The following is a 20,990-nucleotide window of genomic DNA, read 5'->3' on the forward strand; positions in this document are numbered from 1 at the left end:
TGAGGAAATGTTGAGTGAAATGCAAAAGTCTGTAGATGCTGTGATTGTAGTAAACACATGCCAAAATGCTGGAGGAACTCAGCCGGTCTTTCAGCATCCGTAAAAAGTAAAAGATATATCACCGACGTTTCAGGTCTGGGCCCTGCTTCAAGGAATAAGTAGAATGAGCCAGAAACAGGAAATCTCATAGAATTCTGACAGTGTTGGCTGGGGGGGGGGGGGGCGGGGGGGGGGGGGAAAGAGTCCAAACCAACAAAAGGTGTTAATTGGATGTGATAAGGGGAGAGGTGAGAATTGATTATGTCTGTGGGAAGAAGTGAGGGGGGGGGGGGTTAATCGAAAGCCAGAAAAGTTGATAATAATGTCGGAGGGGGCCCAGTCAGAAGGTGAGATGTTCCTCCAGTTTGCGGGTGGTCTGTGCATGAGACCATGGAGAGTCATGTCAGCAAGGGAATGGGATGGGGAATTGAACAGGGCGGCCACTGAGGAGAACCACGCAGCTACGGCGGACAGAGCCGAGGTGCTCAGCGAAGCGATCTCCCAGCCTGAGACCAGTCTGTCCGTTGTAGAGGAGAACACAATGGGAGCACCAGCTGCAGTAGATGACCCCGGCAGATTCACAAGTAAAATGTTGATTCACTTGGAAGGACTGTTAGGGGCACGAATGGTGGTGGGGGAGGAGGTGGAGCATCTCCTGTGGTCACAGGGGTAGGTACCAAGGAGATGTTGAATGTCCATGATAGGTCTCAAGTTAACTGAACTTGGAACTTGGTGCTCAATACAGAGTAATTGATGTGTAGAGGAGGGTGGTTGTTCCTGGTCCTCCTGAAGTCCACGATCATCTCCTTCGTCTTGTTCACATTGAGACTGTGAGAGATGAGTACAACTGATATAAAAATATGAAGATAAGGAAACTAAAATAGATATATGGGTAAATGAATAAAGCGAGTGTGAACAGGATAAGACATGGATATTAGAATGCAGGAAGCAGAATCAATCTGATAAGATAAGAATCTCCTAGCCTTTAGACAGAATCAGCAAGTTCACTGTATGAATGAGATAAGGATAGACAATAGATAATAGAATGTAGGAAGTAGAGTTAGTCTGTCTGAATAAGATAAGGGTCTTCTCGCCCCAGATAGAATTAGCAGGTTTGCATATGTAATTAGTAAGCCCTAGACCAGGGGTGTCAAACTCAAATTCACGGAGGGCCAAAATTAAAAACTTGGACTAAGTCGAGGGCCGAACTAAATATTTATTGAAAATTTTCAACAACATCTGCATGTTTTCTCTTCTTTCAACATATGTAATGTTAAACTTTTTCTTATTAAAATAAATGTTTAATAATAGTTTTGGATAAACTCTTTCCAGAAGCATTAACAAATGAGAAATAAAATATTCAATAAATAATATTTCTCTAGAGAGGATTTGTCAAATGTTGCTAGTGTGCTGTCGAATAGTAAAATCTGAGGGCTATTGAGAATGTGGGAGAATAACATGATTCCTGAAACAATCAAATGGGTGACTGATTGTGGGCATGAACTCTAGCAGGGTTATTTGCCATGCCCTTTTTCCATTGGTACAGATATCCTTTGATTTACACACTTTTCAAGTTTTATGCCTAATGAGCTTGTATCCAGGTGCAGGACCATTTTTAACCAGGAATATATTTATCACTGTGACATGAAACTATTGGAAGATCATTTTATCCTGAGATTAAAGTTCATAATCCTTACTCAGGCCTGTGTGCGGGAGGGCGGGGGTTTGCGGGCGATCGGGTTGGACAACAACAGTGCGGGGGCATCGGCTCTCGCTGCAGGGCGGCATCTCGGCGGATCAGCGGCCCCGACACCGTGAGTCACGGATCGGCCTGCAGCAGGGAGGGGGAGTGGGCAATGGTCCTGGCGAGGTCAGGCCCGAGGCCTCTGGTTCTGGGCGCTGGGAAGCGGCCTTGGCTTTTTCTGACACCGGCCAGGCCCCAAAACCAGAGTCCACGGTGAGACCCTGCAACGTAAACAGAGGAGGTGGGGGCGATTAGCAGGCTGACGCCAATGCATTTTGGGATTTGTTGTATTACTGTGCATGCGCTATACTGGCGCGGCGGCCAGCGGGCCACCTCTAATACATTTTTGAAATGATCTTGCAGGCCAAATATAATTATATCGGAGTTTGACATGTGTGCCCTATGCCATCGGAACTCTGTAATTAGTAAGGGATTGCTTAAGGTGGGATGTGAGTGGGAAGGAAAGGGTGAGAATCACTGCTCTAGACCTAATTGTTACTGAAATATTTTGCTTGAGAAAAATTGTCATTGGCCCATTTCCTTTAGCGTCTGAAACCGTGCACATGACGAGTCAATGAGGGATGATTAAAGCAGTGGTCTTCAAACTTTTTCTTTCACCCACAGACCACCTTAAGCAATCCCTTACTAATCACAGAGCACCAATGGCACAGGGACGCGAGTGGAAAGAAAAAGGTTGAGAACTGTTGTATTGTGGTAACTCCACATCTGATTAGGTTAATTGTTAGGCAAGTGGTCAGAGAAGGACCCCCCCCCCCACCCCAAGAAAGGCTTAAATCACAGGAACAAAATAAGCTTCCGTCTCACTGCTCCCAATCTTACACACAGTCCTGATGTGGAATGTGGGATCGCAGCTCCACGTTCACCCGAGTTCAGGTGCTGTCTGTGTGGAGTTTGTACGCTCTCCCCTTGTCTTGGACCAACAGGTCGGTCGCCTGACGAAGGCACCTGAACCCCCCATTGAAACGCCGGCGTCCGGGGCAGTGGAGGAATTAGCTGAGAAGAGCACGTTGCTCCCACCCCCTCCCATGGTTGGAGAGGGATTAAACTGCGATCTCACGGCGCCGGGTCGTCTCCAACAAAAGGAGCGGGAGGCAGGGCCAGTGGATGAAGCGAGTGATATCCGAGAAGAGGCATTGAGAACAAACAACGAGAGGACATTAAGGAAGCACGCTAGAACTAGCTACTGGACCTTGGTAAGAGAAATTTTACTTACCTGTTAGTATGGGAGGTGTAAGGAAGAGAGTCCTGGTGAAGGATGTGAGGATCAGATAACCAAGCAAAGCCCGTTGGGATTAATGTTATCTGATTGGGGTGCGGGGAAAACCCGTGGAAAGGACAAACTGACCATGGTCAGGTATTGTTGTATGGAATGGGTTAAAAGCCCGATTAAGGGGAGCTCTGTATACTGGCCAAAGCTCGGATCCGAGGATGACTGGATGTGTCAAGCATTGAACATCTGGCTGTATCAAAACCAAAGAGATAATCTTGAGAGCAGGGAATATGCAGCCTTCTGGCACAGGGGATCGTTTGATCAACTGGTTTTGAATGAAAAAGAATGCAAGGACAAGAGAGATGAGGAACCTTTTGTCCCTGAACCACAAGGATGGGATGTGTTACATTCCCTTCCTCCACCTTATGTTCCTCCTATGCCGGCTCCTATCTTTCCCCCCCTCCTATGCTCTACCCTTCTGCACCTTCCCCTCCTCCCCCACAGCTAGAGAAAAGAGAAGAAAGTAGGAGTGGTATGATGACCTGTTCACAAAGCACTCGATTACCACCCACCTCTATTGACAAGAGAGAGAGGCGACTTTAATTCAGAACAGTGTGAGACCCTCCAGGAAGAAAGGGCAGAACCCTTTGATTCATTTCCCAGGGAGCAGGAACCTAGACCTAATAAGCCAGAAACTAACTGGATGAGACCTCTGCGGGAAGTTCCCGTGGGAGAGGGTCTCGGTTTCGTAAATGTACCCCTGAGGTACAGAGGTGAGTAACTTTAAGAAAGAGCTGATCTCCCTGATAGAAGATCCTCAAGGGTGTGCTGAACAATTAGATCAATTTTTGGGACCAAATACATATACCTGGGATGAGTTAACATCTATCTTTAAAACACTGTTTACTTTGGATGAGCGTGGAATGATTCGCCAGGCAGGGATTAGAGTCTGGGATAAGGAACACCAAGGGAGACCAGAGGCGATACCCGGAGAAGCTAAATTTCCCCTGGCAAAACCAAATTGGGATAAGAATACTAATGATGGTCACACATTAATGGAAGAGTATAGGGTTAATTTGATAAAAGGAATCAAGGAATCTGTCCCAAAGGGTCAGAATTTTAAGAAAGCATTTGAGGTTTCCCAATGTCCCGAGGAGACCCCCTCTGCATTTCTAAATAGATTGCGTACGGCCATACAGCAATATGGGGGTCTGGACATAGAATCCCCAGCAGGTGAACAACTAGTATTAACAGGTTTCGTTACGAACTCAGCCCCAGACATTAGAAGGAAATTACAGAAGACTGAGAATTGGCATGAGCAAGGAATAACCCAGCTTCTACAGATCGCACAAAAAGCATTTGTCCAGAGGTCTGAGGATAAGCAGAAAGGAAAGGCTAAGATTTTGATGCAGGCAGTCAAGGGAGTAGTGGAGGAACAACATAGAAAGGGTAGGGACTGTGTGCCAGCTCCTGGACGTTGGGAGGGGAGCCAGGGGTGGGTAAGCTGGGACCCGAGTAGATGGAGGAGTAGAGAAGGATTCCGGGGACGACGACCATTCCCGGGACCCTTTAGAGACTCAGGTAGAAATTGGGAAACAGGAGCATTTGTTTGTTATTGTAAAAAGGAGGGACACTTTAGGAAAGATTGCCCACTGCGAGCCAGAGAGACGCGATCTTACGCCCTGATGGAAGCAGATTATGAATAGGGGGGGTCACGGTTCTCAGTCAATACACACCGTGGGGCTGCACGGAGAACCATTAGTAAATTTAAGCATAGGACCCCACAGTGACAAGATGGTATTTTTAGTTGATTCCGGGGCAGCCCGGTCTAGTATTTTACAACACCCCGAGGGTGTTAGGATAGAAGGGACCGTGATGATTTCGGGTGTAGGAGGAAGAGACGTTACAGTCCCTGTATTAAGAGATGTAAGAATTCAAATGGGAGAAAAGGTAATAACAGAGGATCTTCTACTAGTTCCCCAAGATGGAGTTTGTTTGTTAGGACGAGATTTACAGGACCAATTGGCTATCGGCACCAGACCACAGGAATCAGGGATTCAATTGTATGTATTAAGCGAGGAAGATCGAGAACTAATAAATCCGAGAGTATGGGCAGAAAGAGGGAATAGAGGAGTGTTAGATATTCCTCCCCTGCAAGTTACTTTAAAAGATTATGAACAAGTAATTAGACGAAAACAGTACCCGATTCCTGTGGCTGGCCTAAAGGGGCTGCAGCCAGTAATTGACCAGTTGGTGAAAGATGGTATACTCGAATCTTGTATGTCACCTTTTAATACCCCAATTTTACCTGTCCAAAAACTAGACGGCACCTATCGATTAGTGCAGGGCTTGAGGGAGCTGAACAAAATTATTCTCACCCGTCACCCGGTTGTACCTAATCCCTATACAATAATGGGTAAAATCAATCCCCATAGTAAATGGTTTAGTGTCATTGATCTCAAAGATGCTTTCTGGACCTGTCCATTAGCCACAGAGAGCAGAGACATGTTTGCCTTTGAATGGGAAAATCCTTTTACTGGACATAAGAATCAGTACCGGTGGACTATCCTTCCCCAGGGCTTGACAGAATCACCAAATTTATTCGGTCAGGTCTTAGAACAAATACTAGATGAGGCTCCTCGGAGAGAGAATTGTCAGTTGATACAATATGTTGATGATTTGTTAATTACTGGACAAACGTATGAATCAGCTAAACAGTATACTGTTGAACTTTTAAATTTTCTGGAGAATAAGGGTCTGAGAGTGAGCGAATCCAAATTACAATTTGTTCAATCAGAAGTTAAATACTTAGGTCATCTGGTAAGTCAGGGAACTAGGAAAATAAGTCCAGAGAGGATACGTGGTATTCTACAGATCCCTCCTCCCAAGAATGCCCAAGAATTTAGGAAATTCCTTGGTTTAGTGGGATACTGTAGAATCTGGATTGAAAATTATTCTAGCCTGGTCAGATTTCTCTATGATAAACTCACGATTGTAGGGGGCGAAGCTGTTGTCTGGACAGAGGAAGAGATTAAAGATTTTAACTTGGTGAAACAGACCCTTATTAGTGCCCATGTCTTGGCATTACCCGACTTAAATAAGCCTTTTGACCTATATACCAATGCGAAGGGAGGTGTAGCCACCGGAGTACTAACACAAGAGAGGGCAGGCTATAGATAGCCAGTTGCTTTTCTATCAAAAGTTTTAGACCCCGTTTGTTGTGGTTGGCCAGAATGTGTGCAAGCCATCGCAGCCACTGCTATTTTAGTTGAGGAAGGACGAAAGATTACTTTTGGTGCCCCTATGAGGGTTCACACCCCTCACACAGTCCGTAATATTCTCTTACAACGTGCTGGAAGGTGGCTCACAGACTCTAGAATTTTAAAATATGAAGCGATCCTAATGGATAGGGATGATTTGACCCTGATTACAAATAAAGAACACAATCCAGCAGCCTTCTTGGTCTCTCCAAATTCAGACAATACCATAAATGAATTAGAGCATGTGTGTTTAGAGGTTATAGATTTACAGACCAAAATTAGAGAGGATTTAAGTGATGAGCCTTTACAGGAGGGTGAAAGATGGTTTATTGGTGGATCTTCACGTTGCATTGATGGAACTCGCTATAGTGGGTATAGTGTAGTGGATGGGAAAGAAGGATTGGTGATTGAAGCCGGTCGCCTCCCTGGTCATTGGTCAGCACAATCTTGTGAATTGTATGCCCTCTGTAGAGCACTCCAGGGTCTAGATTGCAAGGTGGCCACGATCTACACGGACTTTAAGTACGCTTTTGGTGTAGTGCACACCTTTGGGAAGATCTGGAAAGAACGGGGAATGATAACTGGAAAAGGACAGAAGTTGATCCATGAAAACTTAATTGTCCAAACCCTGGATGCTCTTACATTACCGGAGGAAATAGCTGTAGTACATGTACGAAGCCATCAAAGTAGTGACAGTCTCGAAGCCCAGGGGAACAGACAGGCAGATGCAGCTGCCAAACTTATGAGGGGCTGTGCGAGTTCTAATTAGAGCTAAGGGTAAAGATTTAATCCAGGAGAGGCCAGTTTTCACGGGAAGATGAGGTTTCTATGAAAGACCAGGGTATGTGCCAAACTGCCGATGGGTTGTGGTGGTCGGCGGATGGACGTTAAGTACTGAACAAAGCCTTGGCTCGCCAAATTGTACATCAGATACACCAACAGACACACTGGGGAACTCAGGCACTGGTCAATACATTTGTACGATCCTCTTATTGCTTAGGCATTTATACAATAACCAAACAAAGTATTCGGGGTTGTCCAATCTGTCAGAGAGTAAATAAGAAATCTATGCGCCAGGTAATGCCTGGCGGTCGCGATATAGCCGTACGCCCATTTCAACGGATACAAATTGACTTTACAGAACTTCCTAAGATAGGAATTTACAAATACTTCCTGGTGATGGTAGATCATTTCACACGATGGGTTGAGGCTTTCCCGACCCCTAATGATCGTGCCAGCACCATTATCAGGATACTAATGGAATCTGTGATTCCACGATATGGTATGATTCAAACCATTGACTCGGATCGAGGTACACATTTTACTTCTCAGGTACTCCAGGGTGTGTGCAAGAGACTGGGAATAGACTGGCAGCTACATACCCCTTGGCACCCCCAGAGCTCAGGCCGTGTTGAACGAATGAATCTAACCTTGAAAAATCAGCTCACTCGACTTCATGAGGAAACTGGCCTCTCCTGGATTAAATCTTTACCCTTAGCTCTAATTAGAACTTGCACAGCCTCTCGTAAGGACCTTGCAGTCTCACCATATGAAATTATGTTTGGTCTTCCTTACATTGGATTCCACACTGATACCCCTATCCCTGAAGCTAACGACCAATATATTTCTAAATTTTTACAGGGACTTTCTATTTCTCTCCATGACTTAAGACAGAAGGGTTTATTAGCTCAAAGTCCGCTCCTGGAGTATCCTATTCATTCTATTAAACTGGGTGATTGGGTTTATGTCAAAGCATGGCAAGATAACCAACTGAAACCTGTCTGGGATGGGCCCTATTGTGTACTTTTAATTACAGACACTGCCATGCGAACGAAAGAAAAAGGCTGGAGCCACATCCAACTAATTAAACCTGCTACTGAACCACAGAATAACAACATTGATAATCTACCCTCCACCTGGCGTGCAGTCCTTCATCCTTCTGATCTCAAAGTTACACTACGCCGGGATAAAGTGCCGTAATGTTGTTTTTACCATTTACTGTATTGTTTACTTGTTGGTTCCCAATTTCTGGGACATCACTTAATTACTCACAATGTATTAAGTCCTCCTGGAATAGGGGCAGCAGAGGTGACAATTTTTTTCCTTTAGAATGTAGACAGGGCATAGATATAATGTATAGTCATAGTGGGGTATGGGTTAACAAGGGATTCCATCACGGACCAGGGGAACTGAACAGCTTTGGTGGAGTAGATTTAATTTGTATTTTAGCTTACATAGGTATTAAAGACAGGAGTTTTAAAGGGCTAGCACAAAGGAGATGGTGGGACAAAGACAGGCAGAATGCTAGTCAGGATTGTACATGTGGCAGAGATAGAGTTAATACATATGCTAATTTACACAGACAGGCTTGGACTCACAAGTTTAATGATACTTATGCTAATGTTAGCAGACAAGCTGCAACACACAGGTTAAACGATAAGAAACAACCCTCCCCAACTTAGTCTCTTCTCAAACATCCTTTGGGTCCCTCAGACATTCAGAATGATAAGCACCACCTCGCACCACCTCGTTAAGGGGAGTTCCAGTTATAAACGACATGAGCTGCTACAGAACGCTAAAGATGCTTGGCATTTAAATCATTTAATCAGACTCCAGACAGCCTTGGACATCATCATCAAACAGAGAGCAATGGCCCTGAATTTAGGGGCTGAAGAAAGATGACAGATACGAGCCACAGTTCAACAAAACCGCCTGGCTCTCAATTACTCGTTGGCTGCTGAAGGCAGCGTTTGTGAAGACTGGTTAATGACAATGCTCACAACGGTCAGGCGGTTAAAGACACTTCTTCAGGAGTTCAAAAATCTTCCCATGCCCAGGTATAGACTTGGCAACCTTGGTCCGGTGTGGGATGGACTAGACTTTTTATTGGTAACTGGAGTCTGATACCCACAGCCCTTATAGCAGCTGGACTCACTATTCTGACCATTATGGTGCTCCCCTGCCTAAAGACGTGTGCAGCTTTTAATTCATCGACCCCCTTCGTCAGAGCACTATCACCCAAAGGATGTATGTTTCCCAACTTCTATCTGACGACACTGAGACTGCAGTTCGTTTACTGACCAGCTGGGAAAAAGACCAAGTTTTCAAGTAATAAATTTTCAGTTAAGAGATCAGTAATACTGATCTAAAAGAAAAGTGAGGATTGTAAGAGACCAGTAACACTGATCTAAAAGAAAAGTGTGGATTGTGAGAGATGAGTACAACTGATATAAAAATATGAAAATGAAGAAACTAAAATTGATACATGGGTAAATGAATAAAGCCAGTATGAACAGGATAAGACATGGATATTAGAATGCAGGAAGCAGAATCAGTCTGAGTAAGATAAGAATCTCCTAGCCTTTGCCTTTAGACAGAATCAGCAAGTTCACTTATGAATGAGATAAGGATAGACAATAGATAATATGAAGGGGACACAGCCCTGAGGGTCGGGAAGGTGTAAATTAGAACAAAGACAGTGAATAAGGACAATGAGGATAATGACATGATGAGGATACCCCCTGCTCCTCCACGTGCACAGAAACATCACGTAGGCAGGCAGGATTGCCTAATGCCAAACCTCTCCAGGAGGCAGAAGAATGTAAGGGGGAGGGTATTCTGATACTGAAATGAACTGTATAAAAGTTGGGTGAGCCCCAATGTATGTGTGTATTCCCAGGGTAAGGGGAAGCACCCAACTTTGCATTGTTGTATAATAAATGTTCTTTGTTCTCAATTTTTGTCTCGAGCAATTTCTGTGAAGGTACTTCTGTTTCTAACAAGACTCATGTTGGTATTCTTGCACCCTTTCGCGAGATTTTCCACTTCTCTGTCTTTGGGACATGAGAAAGGGGACGTTGAAGGTACTATAGAAAGGTCATTATCTCCTTATATGGAGGCAGTGTCACTCTCACACTCCAGCCGCCTTTATGCTTGAGAGAGTGGCTTGGGAAGGACCCCACGGTGAGCGGCCGCAGCACGTGGAGCTTCATTGGGCAGCGTGCAGTCAGTTCTGGGCAGGTCTATAAACCCCTCCTTAATCAACCCACTGAATCACAGCCCGTTGGAAAGCAGACCGTCCCTGTGATTGGTAATCCCAGAGGGAGCTCAGTGAGCAGTTCGTGGAATAAGGGCAGGTCCCACCCAGCATGTGGTACAAGACAAATGTTTATTCAAGGCCTCATGCTTAAATTCTCCTGTTTCATTTACATGTGCAGCACGATTTAAAGTCACAAGAAAGGGAGGAAACCCCCTGCCCCTCATTACCGCCCCCTTTTCTTAAAATAAACATACAAACTTTATTCAACTACAACATTACAAACACAAAACATACACAGAGCTACAACTAAAATCAAAAACTACAGTGAAAGGCAGTGGTCACGACTACCTCTCTATTATCAAATTAAAACATGATTTTCATCATCTACCCCCCTGGGGGGGGGGTCCCACCATTCCCTGAATTCGGCCACAGTCACCTTGGACACTGCGTGTTCCCGTTCCAACACCGCACGGGCTGGATGTCACCCCGAAAGACAGGCAGGCAGTCAGCTCGCCCCCCACCCCCTTGACTGCCAGCTGCCTCGACCCATGAATAGTTAGTTTCACCAGGCCCTGCAACAACCCCACAAGGAGATCTTCCATACGCCCGACCCCCCCCCCCCTCACACCAGGCAACTGTGGATCAGGAGCGTGGGGCTGAAGTGCAGCCAGAACTGGAGGAGCAGCCCCTTTCAGATTGGCGAAGAAGGGCTGCAACCGCTCGTACTCCACGTACACGCAGTACATCATCTCCTTCCGGCTGCAGAAGTGACAGGTGGCCAGGGTGTCAGTGAACAGAATCAGGAAGTGGTTACACGGCACTGCTTGGTGCAGCGCTCTTCACCCCAGGTCCCCAATGTAAAGGGGGAGGACTCCTATGTACAGGATCCTAGACTGGGGACCCCGCTCAACGCTGGGCAGTAAAACAGACTGCCAGAGCGTGTCAGTACTGCCCCTCCCCCAGTACCGCCCCCTCCCCCAGAGACGCCCCCTCCCACAATGTGATGCTGCCACATTTAGGTGTAAGTGTGGATTTTGTTGACCCTGTGTCCTGTGTGAAACCACACTGAGTGTTGGAGGAACTCAGCCGGTCTTTCAGCCTCCATATGAAACAAAGATATATTGTCGATGTTTCGGGCCTGGGCCCTGCTTCAATGAATAACCAGAATGAGTCAGAAGGAGGAAATCCCAGAATCAAAATATTATCCCCTTTTAAACTGCAGCTCCTAGGTTGCCCTCCTGGGATCTGGGTGTGTTACTGGGGCAAAGATGCTGGAAGCACCTTTCAAATCGCAGGGAGATGGACCCATGAAATCGCCAACTTGACAGTTTAAGAGGGATCCCCCACAATGATGTGTCACACACTCACCGGAAGTACCGCTAAATGTTCAGATGCTGGCTGCCCCGGTGACACATGCACACAAGCACTGACGTCACCGGAATAAGCGGGTCAGCCATTTTTGTTTTCAAATCCCCAGTGGGCGCAACCTAGGTAAGTTTAACTGGGTTCCCTGATTAGCTCTGAGGTAGGGCAGGGACCTGGTTGGATTCTGATGGATTGACCAGTTCGGACCCTTTTAAACTGCTGCGTAACTGGGGAAGTTACACAGCAGGGAGGAAGAGTCCAAGCCCACTAAATGTGTTCATTGGTTATGATAAGGTGAGAATTGATTTTGTCTGTGTGAAAGGAGACAGGGAAAAGGGAGAGAGACAGAGCTGGGGGAAGACGATGGGGTGGGGAGGGGGGGAGGGAGAAATGAGGAGGATACCCCCTGGTCCTCCAAGTTCACAGAAACAGCACATAGGCAGACAGGATTGCCTAATGCCAAACTCATCCAGGAGGCAGTCTGTTAGTGCATGAGACTGTTAGAAATTAATGTACCTTTAAAGAAATTGCTCGAGACAAAAATTGAGAACAAAGAACATTTATTACAACAACAATGCAAAGTTGGGTGCTTCCCCTTACCCTCGGAATACACACACATACTGGGGCTCACCCAACTTTTATACAGTCAATTTCAGTATCAAAGTGCCCTCCCCCTTACATTCTTCTGCCCCCTGGATGGGTTTGGCATAGGCAATCCTTCCTGCCTACGTGCAGTTTCAGTGCACTTGGAGGACCAGGGGGTATCCTGTGGGTGTCCCATCATGACATTGTCCTTATTCACACCTTCCTGATTCTCTGGGCTACAATCTCTTGGTATGCGGAGTTGACTCATTCTATCTAGGGTTGGCTAATTTCATATGTATAAATCTGTGTATGGTTAGCTAATTAGATATGTAGGACTTGGTACTTCCGTCCAGGGCTAGGAGGCCTTTATCTGATCCAGACTACCTCAACTTCCTACATTCTATTGTACCTTACCATTCCTTTTCTTAGTCTTATGGTGGCTCTTGTCACAAAGAGTAGAAGATTCTTATGTTAATCGTGCTGACTCTGCTTTCCTGCATCCTAATCCCCAAGCTCATCCTGTTTGTACTGGTTACAGCCATTAACTGATGTATGAATTTTAGTTTCCTTCATGTTCATAATTTTAGATCAGTTTTCCCATCTCTCACAATCCTCACTTTTCTTTTAGATCAGTAATACTGATCTTTCACCATGATCAGTGTTACTGATCTTTGGTTACTGGTCTCAGTGTGACTGATTTCCCCCCCCCACCCCCCCACCTCCTCACTTTTCTTTTAGATCAGTAATACTGATATTTCAAGTGTAAGGTGTTGTTTTACCCAGCTGGTCAATAACCGAATTGTAATACCTGTGTAAAGTCTTTAGGTAGGGGAGCACCATGAAGGTCAGAGTAGTGAGTCCAGCTGCTTATTTTTTTTCTTTGGCTTGGCTTCGCGGACGAAGATTTATGGAGGGGGTAAAAGTCCACGTCAGCTGCAGGCTCGTTTGTGGCTGACAAGTCCGATGCGGGACAGGCAGACACGGTTGCAGCGGCTGCAGGGGAAAATTGGTTGGTTGGGGTTGGGTGTTGGGTTTTTCCTCCTTTGCCTTTTGTCATTGAGGTGGGCTCTGCGGTCTTCTTCAAAGGAGGTTGCTGCCCGCCAAACTGTGAGGGGCCAAGATGTACGGTTTGAGGTGATATCAGCCCACTGGCGGTGGTCAATGTGGCAGGCACCAAGAGATTTCTTTAGGCAGTCCTTGTACCTTTTCTTTGGTGCACCTCTGTCACGGTGGCCAGTGGAGAGCTCGCCATATAACATGATCTTGGGAAGGCGATGGTCCTCCATTCTGGAGACGTGACCCATCCAGCGCAGCTGGGTCTTCAGCAGCGTGGACTCGATGCTGTCGACCTCTGCCATCTCGAGTACTTCGACGTTAGGGATGAAAGCGCTCCAATGGATGTTGAGGATGGAGCGGAGACAACGCTGGTGGAAGCGTTCTAGGAGCCGTAGGTGATGCCGGTAGAGGACCCATGATTCGGAGCCGAACAGGAGTGTGGGTATGACAACGGCTCTGTATACGTTTATCTTTGTGAGGTTTTTCAGTTGGTTGTTTTTCCAGACTCTTTTGTGTAGTCTTCCAAAGGCGCTATTTGCCTTGGCGAGTCTGTTGTCTATCTCATTGTCGATCCTTGCATCTGATGAAATGGTGCAGCCGAGATAGGTAAACTGGTTGACCGTTTTGAGTTTTGTGTGCCCGATGGAGATGTGGGGGGGCTGGTAGTCATGGTGGGGAGCTGGCTGATGGAGGACCTCAGTTTTCTTCAGGCTGACTTCCAGGCCAAACATTTTGGCAGTTTCCGCAAAGCAGGACGTCAAGCGCTGAAGAGCTGGCTCTGAATGGGCAACTAAAGCGGCATCGTCTGCAAAGAGTAGTTCACGGACAAGTTTCTCTTGTGTCTTGACAGCTCAAACTACAGGGGAATCACGCTGCTCTCCATTGCAGGCAAAATCTTCGCTAGGATTCTACTAAATAGAATAATACCTAGTGTCACCGAGAATATTCTCCCAGAATCACAGTGCGGCTTTCGCGCAAACAGAGGAACTACTGACATTGTCTTTGCCCTCAGACAGCTCCAAGAAAAGTGCAGAGAACAAAACAAAGGACTCTACATCACCTTTGTTGACCTCACTAAAGCCTTCGACACTGTGAGCAGGAAAGGGCTTTGGCAAATACTAGAGCGCATCGAATGTCCCCCAAAGTTCCTCAACATGATTATCCAACTGCACGAAAACCAACAAGGTCGAGTCAGATACAGCAATGAGCTCTCTAAACCCTTCTCCATTAACAATGGCGTGAAGCAAGGCTGTGTTCTCGCACCAACCCTCTTTTCAATCTTCTTCAGCATGATGCTGAACCAAGCCATGAAAGCTGCTTATTAGGGTTGCGAGTATCAGGCTCCAGTTCTCAGTAAAGAGTCTAGTCCATCCCACATCAGTCCGAAGTTGCCACGTCTGAACATGGGCATGGGCAGATTCACGTTGAAATCTTGAAGCAGTGTCTTTAACCGCCCGATTTTTGTAAGCTTTGTCCTGACGAAGTCTGTGAGAAACGCTGCCTTCAGCAGCGAACGAGTAGCAGTAGTCAGGCGTTTCCGTTGAATTGTGGCTAGTATCTGATGTCCTCTTCAGCCCCGAACCCTAGGGCCACCGATCTCCGAAGGCTGTCTGGAGTCTGATATTGAGGTGCCAAGCAGCTCACGTTGTTGGTAACTGGTGCTCCTCTTCACGGGGTGATGAAAAGAGACCAAGCTGGGGGGGGGTTGTTTCTTGTGAATTAATTGTATTTGCAGCTTGCCTGTGAGTCTCTCCCTGTGTGTGGAACGTACATTGATTAATCACTATGTAGGCTGTTAACTGACTATCGCTACTGTGTTCCCCCTGGTCCGTATTAAAATTGTCCTAAATCTATGCCCTGTCTACACTGTAAAGTAGCACAATTGTAACCTCTGCTGCCCCTATTCCAGGAGGACTTAAAACATAGCGAGTACTGAAGTGACATATCCATTTAACAAACAATACCCCAATAAATGAATAAACAGTTAAAAATAAACAGTTAAAAATACAACAATAAATGTGTAAACAGTTAAAAAATACAATAAATGTATAATCCGTTAAAAAATACGACAATAAATGTATAAACCGTTAAAAAAATACAACAATAAATGTATAAACCGTTAAAAAAATACAACAATAAATGTAACATTACGGCACTCTGTCACGGCGCAGTGTGAGTTTCAGGTCTGAAGGATGAGGAACTGCACGCCAGGTGTGTCGTGCTGTTGTGGTTCAGAAGCTGGTTTGATTCTTTGAATGTGGGTCCAACCTTTCTCTCTTGTTCTTACTGCAGTGTCTGTAATTAAAAGTACACAGAAGGGACCATCCCAGGCAGGTTTTAGTTGATCCTCTTGCCATGCTTTTACATATAACCAATCACTAGATTTTAACAATCTGACTTTCCTTTGTGTTAGTGTAAAAATTGTAAGATGAAACACAAACCATATTTCCATGGGTTTTGAATATGTTAGACCTTATTAAAATGCAGTTGGAGCTGCTTGTCTGTATGGGGCACAACCCTCCAATTTGTTAGAGTGAGTACATAACAGACATTGCAGCACAAGAGCCCCTGCAAGAGAACTTGAAACATATTCAACCTTTAGTTCTGCCTTAAGTAAAATGCCTTGTGCCACAGCTCACAGGAGCTGGCCTTATTTAAAACAGTCTGTAAAACAGGCACCAAAAAAAGTTAAAAGATGTTCTTATGAAGATTGCACACACAATAATTTAAGTACAGGCTAGTTTCTATTATATTCCACTTAAAAGTTCTGCTGCATGAATCCTGGAGCTTGTGGAGTCATTAGTGAATCAAGAAATATTGGTGCCATGCCAATTTCTCCAGTCCTTAAGTCAAGATGTACTGAATAGCATCTGGTACAAGATCTGTGAGTTCTTAATGCTATTATTATTCCTATGCGCCCAATTGTTCTGAACGATGCCACCAATTTAAATCATATTCCACATATTGCAGTACTCACACAGCACCATAGACCAGTTCGCAGGTTTATTTCTCCATTAAGCTGAATCCAGTCGCGCAGGGTTTACCTCCGTGATTATTTACAATATAACTTCCGCACTATCGGATTTAAATATAAACCTGATGAATGGGGGAAAGTTATCATGAATTAAATAACAGCGGCAATACAGAGAAATTGTGCTGAGGCATTAATTTCACTCCGGAGGAAAATGCACCAGAGAAATGAATGATTACACTTATGGGAATCACCAGAGGTATCTTTATTTACCAGAGGTGGGTGATCTTTAAACTCACGGACCATTGTTATAGATAGAGAATTTAGGTTAAAAAGGGCTTAAGTTAAAATGTGATGATTAATCATAAAAGGGGAAGCCAGAATAGACAGGGAGCTTACCATAAAAGTTCAGCTAGACAATGTTATAACAAACAGAGATTTTCATGGTCACAGAGAGACATGTAGGAGCCAAAGATTGATAAAAAGAGTGAGAAACAGAATTTAGTGTGTGTAGAGTTCGTAGTGTACGTAACAAACATGATAATTACAAATGCAAGTGTACTTAGGATGATTTTACAAAAACTAACCAATTAAAACAGTGTTAAAAAGAAGGGGAAGGACAAACAAAAAAGGTATAAAAATCAATGCACTGTATGTATCGGGGCTTGACTTGGCGAGAAGCCAGTTGAGTCCAACTCTGCAGACTTGTAAATAAAGCTTGTCGTGTCATCAATTTTAAAGAGACTCATGTGTGAGAATTTGTATTTCTGACAATTGGGGGATCGTCCGGGATCTACACTCCAGCCGTGGGAGGAGGCGAGAAAGAGGGACATCGGAGGTGGTGCACCCCGCTGAGTTCAGCGGCTCCTAGTCCCTTGCTCGTCGCCTCGGGCGGCTTGAGCGAGTGGTATCCGGACAAGGTGACACGACAAGACGAAAAGGAGAGGGGTGACGGTTCAATCCCCAGGAAGACACCGGTAAGTGACGACTTACGATTGTTGTGTGGGGATTGACGGATGAGACCACCCAGGTAACGGTCATGACGGGATAAAAAACTATAAAACGATAAATCAGGTGTAGAGCCTTTGTCGTGGCGTGAGGACCCTGTCGTGGGACCCTAGGATAGACCCCAGGGAAACCTCGGCGGGAACCGGCGGAGGGATAGTACCTCCGACGAGGCGTCCGAGAAGAAAGGGAGTAGGGTCCCGAACGGGAGGGTCCTCAGCAACGATAAACGGATCTAGGTGGGAAAAATGGGAGGATCAAAATCTAAGGGCTCGTCTGAAAGATCAGGACATTTCCCGGGAGTTCCCCTTGACAGCCCTTTGGGGAGAATGTTTGAAAATTGGGATAGTAAACGATATCGAGACAAAAACAAGAAAAAGATGGTTCAATATTGTCTTCTTTGGTCGAAACAGCCTATCAAAGGTTCCTCGGTCTGGTGGCCGAAATTTGGATCTGATGAGGATTGGGTTAGACAAGCATTAAACATATATGTAAATTCGAGACCAAAGGTGAATCAAGAAGAGTCAGCGTATGCATTTTGTTGGGTTCCCTGGCCAGGATCCTTAACAAAATGTTTTAAATTGAGGGTAGCGGGAGAAAAGAAGTGGGAACCTCTGGACAACCTCCCCCCTCCTTATGTTCCCCCGGTGCCCACTGCGCCCGAGGGAAGCTCGCTGCTGGAGGGGAAAGGTGATGAATCTGATTGCCCCGGAAGGGGCCGGGAACAAAGGGATGAATTAAGGGAGTCGGACCCTAAACTTCCACCGGTAAACCGACCCTGGACAAGATCCCAGACTGGTCCAGGACCATCGAAGTCTTCAGTAAGCCTAAATCCCCTGAGGGAAGTTCCAATGGGAGGACCGGGAGGGGGAACGGGATATGTAAACGTTCCCTTAACTAGTATGGAGGTGCGGGGATTTAAGAAGGAAATGAAAAATCTATTGGAAGATCCCATGGGACTGGCCGAACAGTTCGACCAGTTCCTGGGACCAAACACATATACCTGGGAAGAGATGCACGCAATAATGGGAACATTATTCTCACCCCAGGAGAGGCAGATGATTCGACAGGCTGCCCTCCTCATGTGGGAACGTGAACAACCTGGGGACCCCAGACCCCATGAACAAAAATATCCCTTGAATGAACCCAGGTGGGACAAACGAACACCAGAGGGATTGGCATGTATGAGACAATATAGAGAGTGGACGATTAAAGGGATACGGGAGGCTGTGCCAAAGGGTCACAATTTTACCAAGGCATTTGGGAACCACCAGGGGAAAGATGAGTCCCCTACTGATTTCTTGGAGAGGGTGAGAAAGAATGTCCAACAGTATGCGGGTGTGGACCCTAGTACACCAATGGGTGAACAGCTTATTCGAATTGAATTTGTTTCCAAATCGTGGCAGGACATTAGAAAAAAACTAGAAAAGGAGGAGGGCTGGAATGAAAAACCCCTGAACGACCTGTTGAAAAAGGCGCAAAGAGTATATGTGCAGAGGGAAGAGGAAGGTCAAAAGAGGGCAGCGAAGATTATGGTACAGACTATCCGACAGATAAATGCCGAGTCCAGAGGGGAAAGGAAACAAAAGCTTCCTCTAAGCAACCCAAGATATCCAAGAGAGGGGAGACCCCGGAGACCCATTAAGTGCTATTACTGCAACGAGGAAGGACACTTCAAGAGGGAATGCCCCCAATATAAGGGGGAAGTGCGTACCCTCGAACTCATGGAAGAAGATTAGGGGGGTCAGGGGTTCTGAATGTTGGGGACCAGGTATAAGAAGGAACCCTTGGTAAAACTAAAAATTGGTCCCCAGGGAGAAGAGGTGGTGTTTATGGTGGACATGGGAGCGGAAAGAAGTAGTGTAATAACTGTGCCGATCGGGACCGAGCCTGTAAAAAGCAATTTGAAAATTTCTGGGATAGAAGGGGCTCCCAGAATGGTATCGATAATTCCCCAAGTGACAGTGAAGCTGGAAGGGAGAGAAGGGGTACAGGACCTCTTGTTGTTACCGTCGGCCGGATTTAACCTCCTAGGAAGAGATTTACAGGCTCTCCTAGGTTTGGGTGCTCTCCCCGTGGACGGAGAAGTGCGAGTCCACCTCTGTGCTCTGAAGGAGGAGGATGAACGGCAGATTGACGAGAGAGTCTGGTATAAGAAGGGAAATCGAGGAGGTCTGGACATCCCACCTTTACATGTCACATTAATACCAGGTCATCAGCCGGTAAGGAAACGTCAGTATCCTATTTCTTTGGAAGGGAGGAAGGGGCTACAGCCGGTAATTGAGACCCTAATACAAGACAGACTATTGGAGGAATGTATGTCACCCTATAACACCCCTATACTCCCAGTGAAAAAGTCAGATGGATCCTATCGTCTAGTTCAGGATCTAAGAAGTTTGAATGCTATTGTTCAGACCCGCCACCCAGTGGTGCCTAATCCCTATACTTTTATGAGTCGGATTCCCCCAGACCATGAGTGGTTTAGTGTTATCGACCTGAAGGACGCCTCTGGACGTGTCCACTAGAAGAGGGAAGTAGAGATATATTCGCGTTTGAATGGGAGAATCCATGGACAGGTAGACGGAGGCAGCTTCGGTAGACTGTATTGCCCCAAGGGTTCACTGAATCTCCGAACCTGTTTGGACAAATGCTAGAACAAATCCTGGCGGACTATCCACGATCCGATGATTCCCAACTGATGCAGTATGTGGACGATTTACTGTTATCAGGACCCAAAGAACAGGAAATGAGGGGAGATACAATTAGACTCTTGAATTATCTGGGGAAAAAGGGTCTGCAAGTGTCCAGGAACAAGTTACAGTTCGTTGAGAGGACTGTGGTATATCTGGGACACCAGATAAGTAAAGGACAGAGACGGATTACACCTGAACGGATTGCGGGAATCACTAGAATGCCGTTACCCCGTAATAAGAAGGAAATAAGACAATTCCTGGGACTCTTAAGTTACTGTAGGTTATGGATAGAGGACTACTCAGCGTTGGTGAAGTTTATGTATGAAAAGCTGACAAATGAAGATGAATATCCATTGAAATGGACCCAGGAGGAGAAGGGATGGTTTGAGGACTTGAAGCATCGCCTGACGCGAGCCCCGGTACTCACTCTGCCCTCTTTAAAACAACCCTTCCAGCTATTTGTCACTCATAACCAAGGAACAGCTGTGGGAGTTTTAACGCAGGAAAAAGGCGGTCAGCAACACCCAGTGGCTTTCCTATCCAAAATGATGGACCCAGTGTCTCGCGGATGGCCGACGTGTATCCAGGGAGTAGCGGCTGCTGCTCTGTTGGTGGAGGAGGCGCGTAAACTTACTTTTGGAGGAAGGATGACTGTGTACACCTCCCATTCTGTGAGTGTTCTATTAACACAAACCGCCCATCGATGGCTGACTGATTCCCGCATATTAAAGTACGAGACCATTTTAATGGTCGGAGAAGATCTACAGTTTGCTAAGAATAATAGTTGCAACCCAGCTCAGTTTTTATACGGCAGTGAAACAGGGGAAGAAGTGGAGCACGACTGTGTCGAGTTGACGGATCTTCAGACCAAGACCCGAGAGGACCTTTGCGATACTCCTCTGGGAGAGGGATATGAATTCTACATTGACGGCTCTGCCAGATGTGTTGACGGAATGAGGAGAAGCGGGTATGCCATAATAGAAGGAAATGCTTGGAAAGTGG

Source organism: Narcine bancroftii, chromosome 2, assembly GCF_036971445.1.
Source record: "Narcine bancroftii isolate sNarBan1 chromosome 2, sNarBan1.hap1, whole genome shotgun sequence".
Lineage (NCBI taxonomy): Eukaryota > Metazoa > Chordata > Chondrichthyes > Torpediniformes > Narcinidae > Narcine > Narcine bancroftii.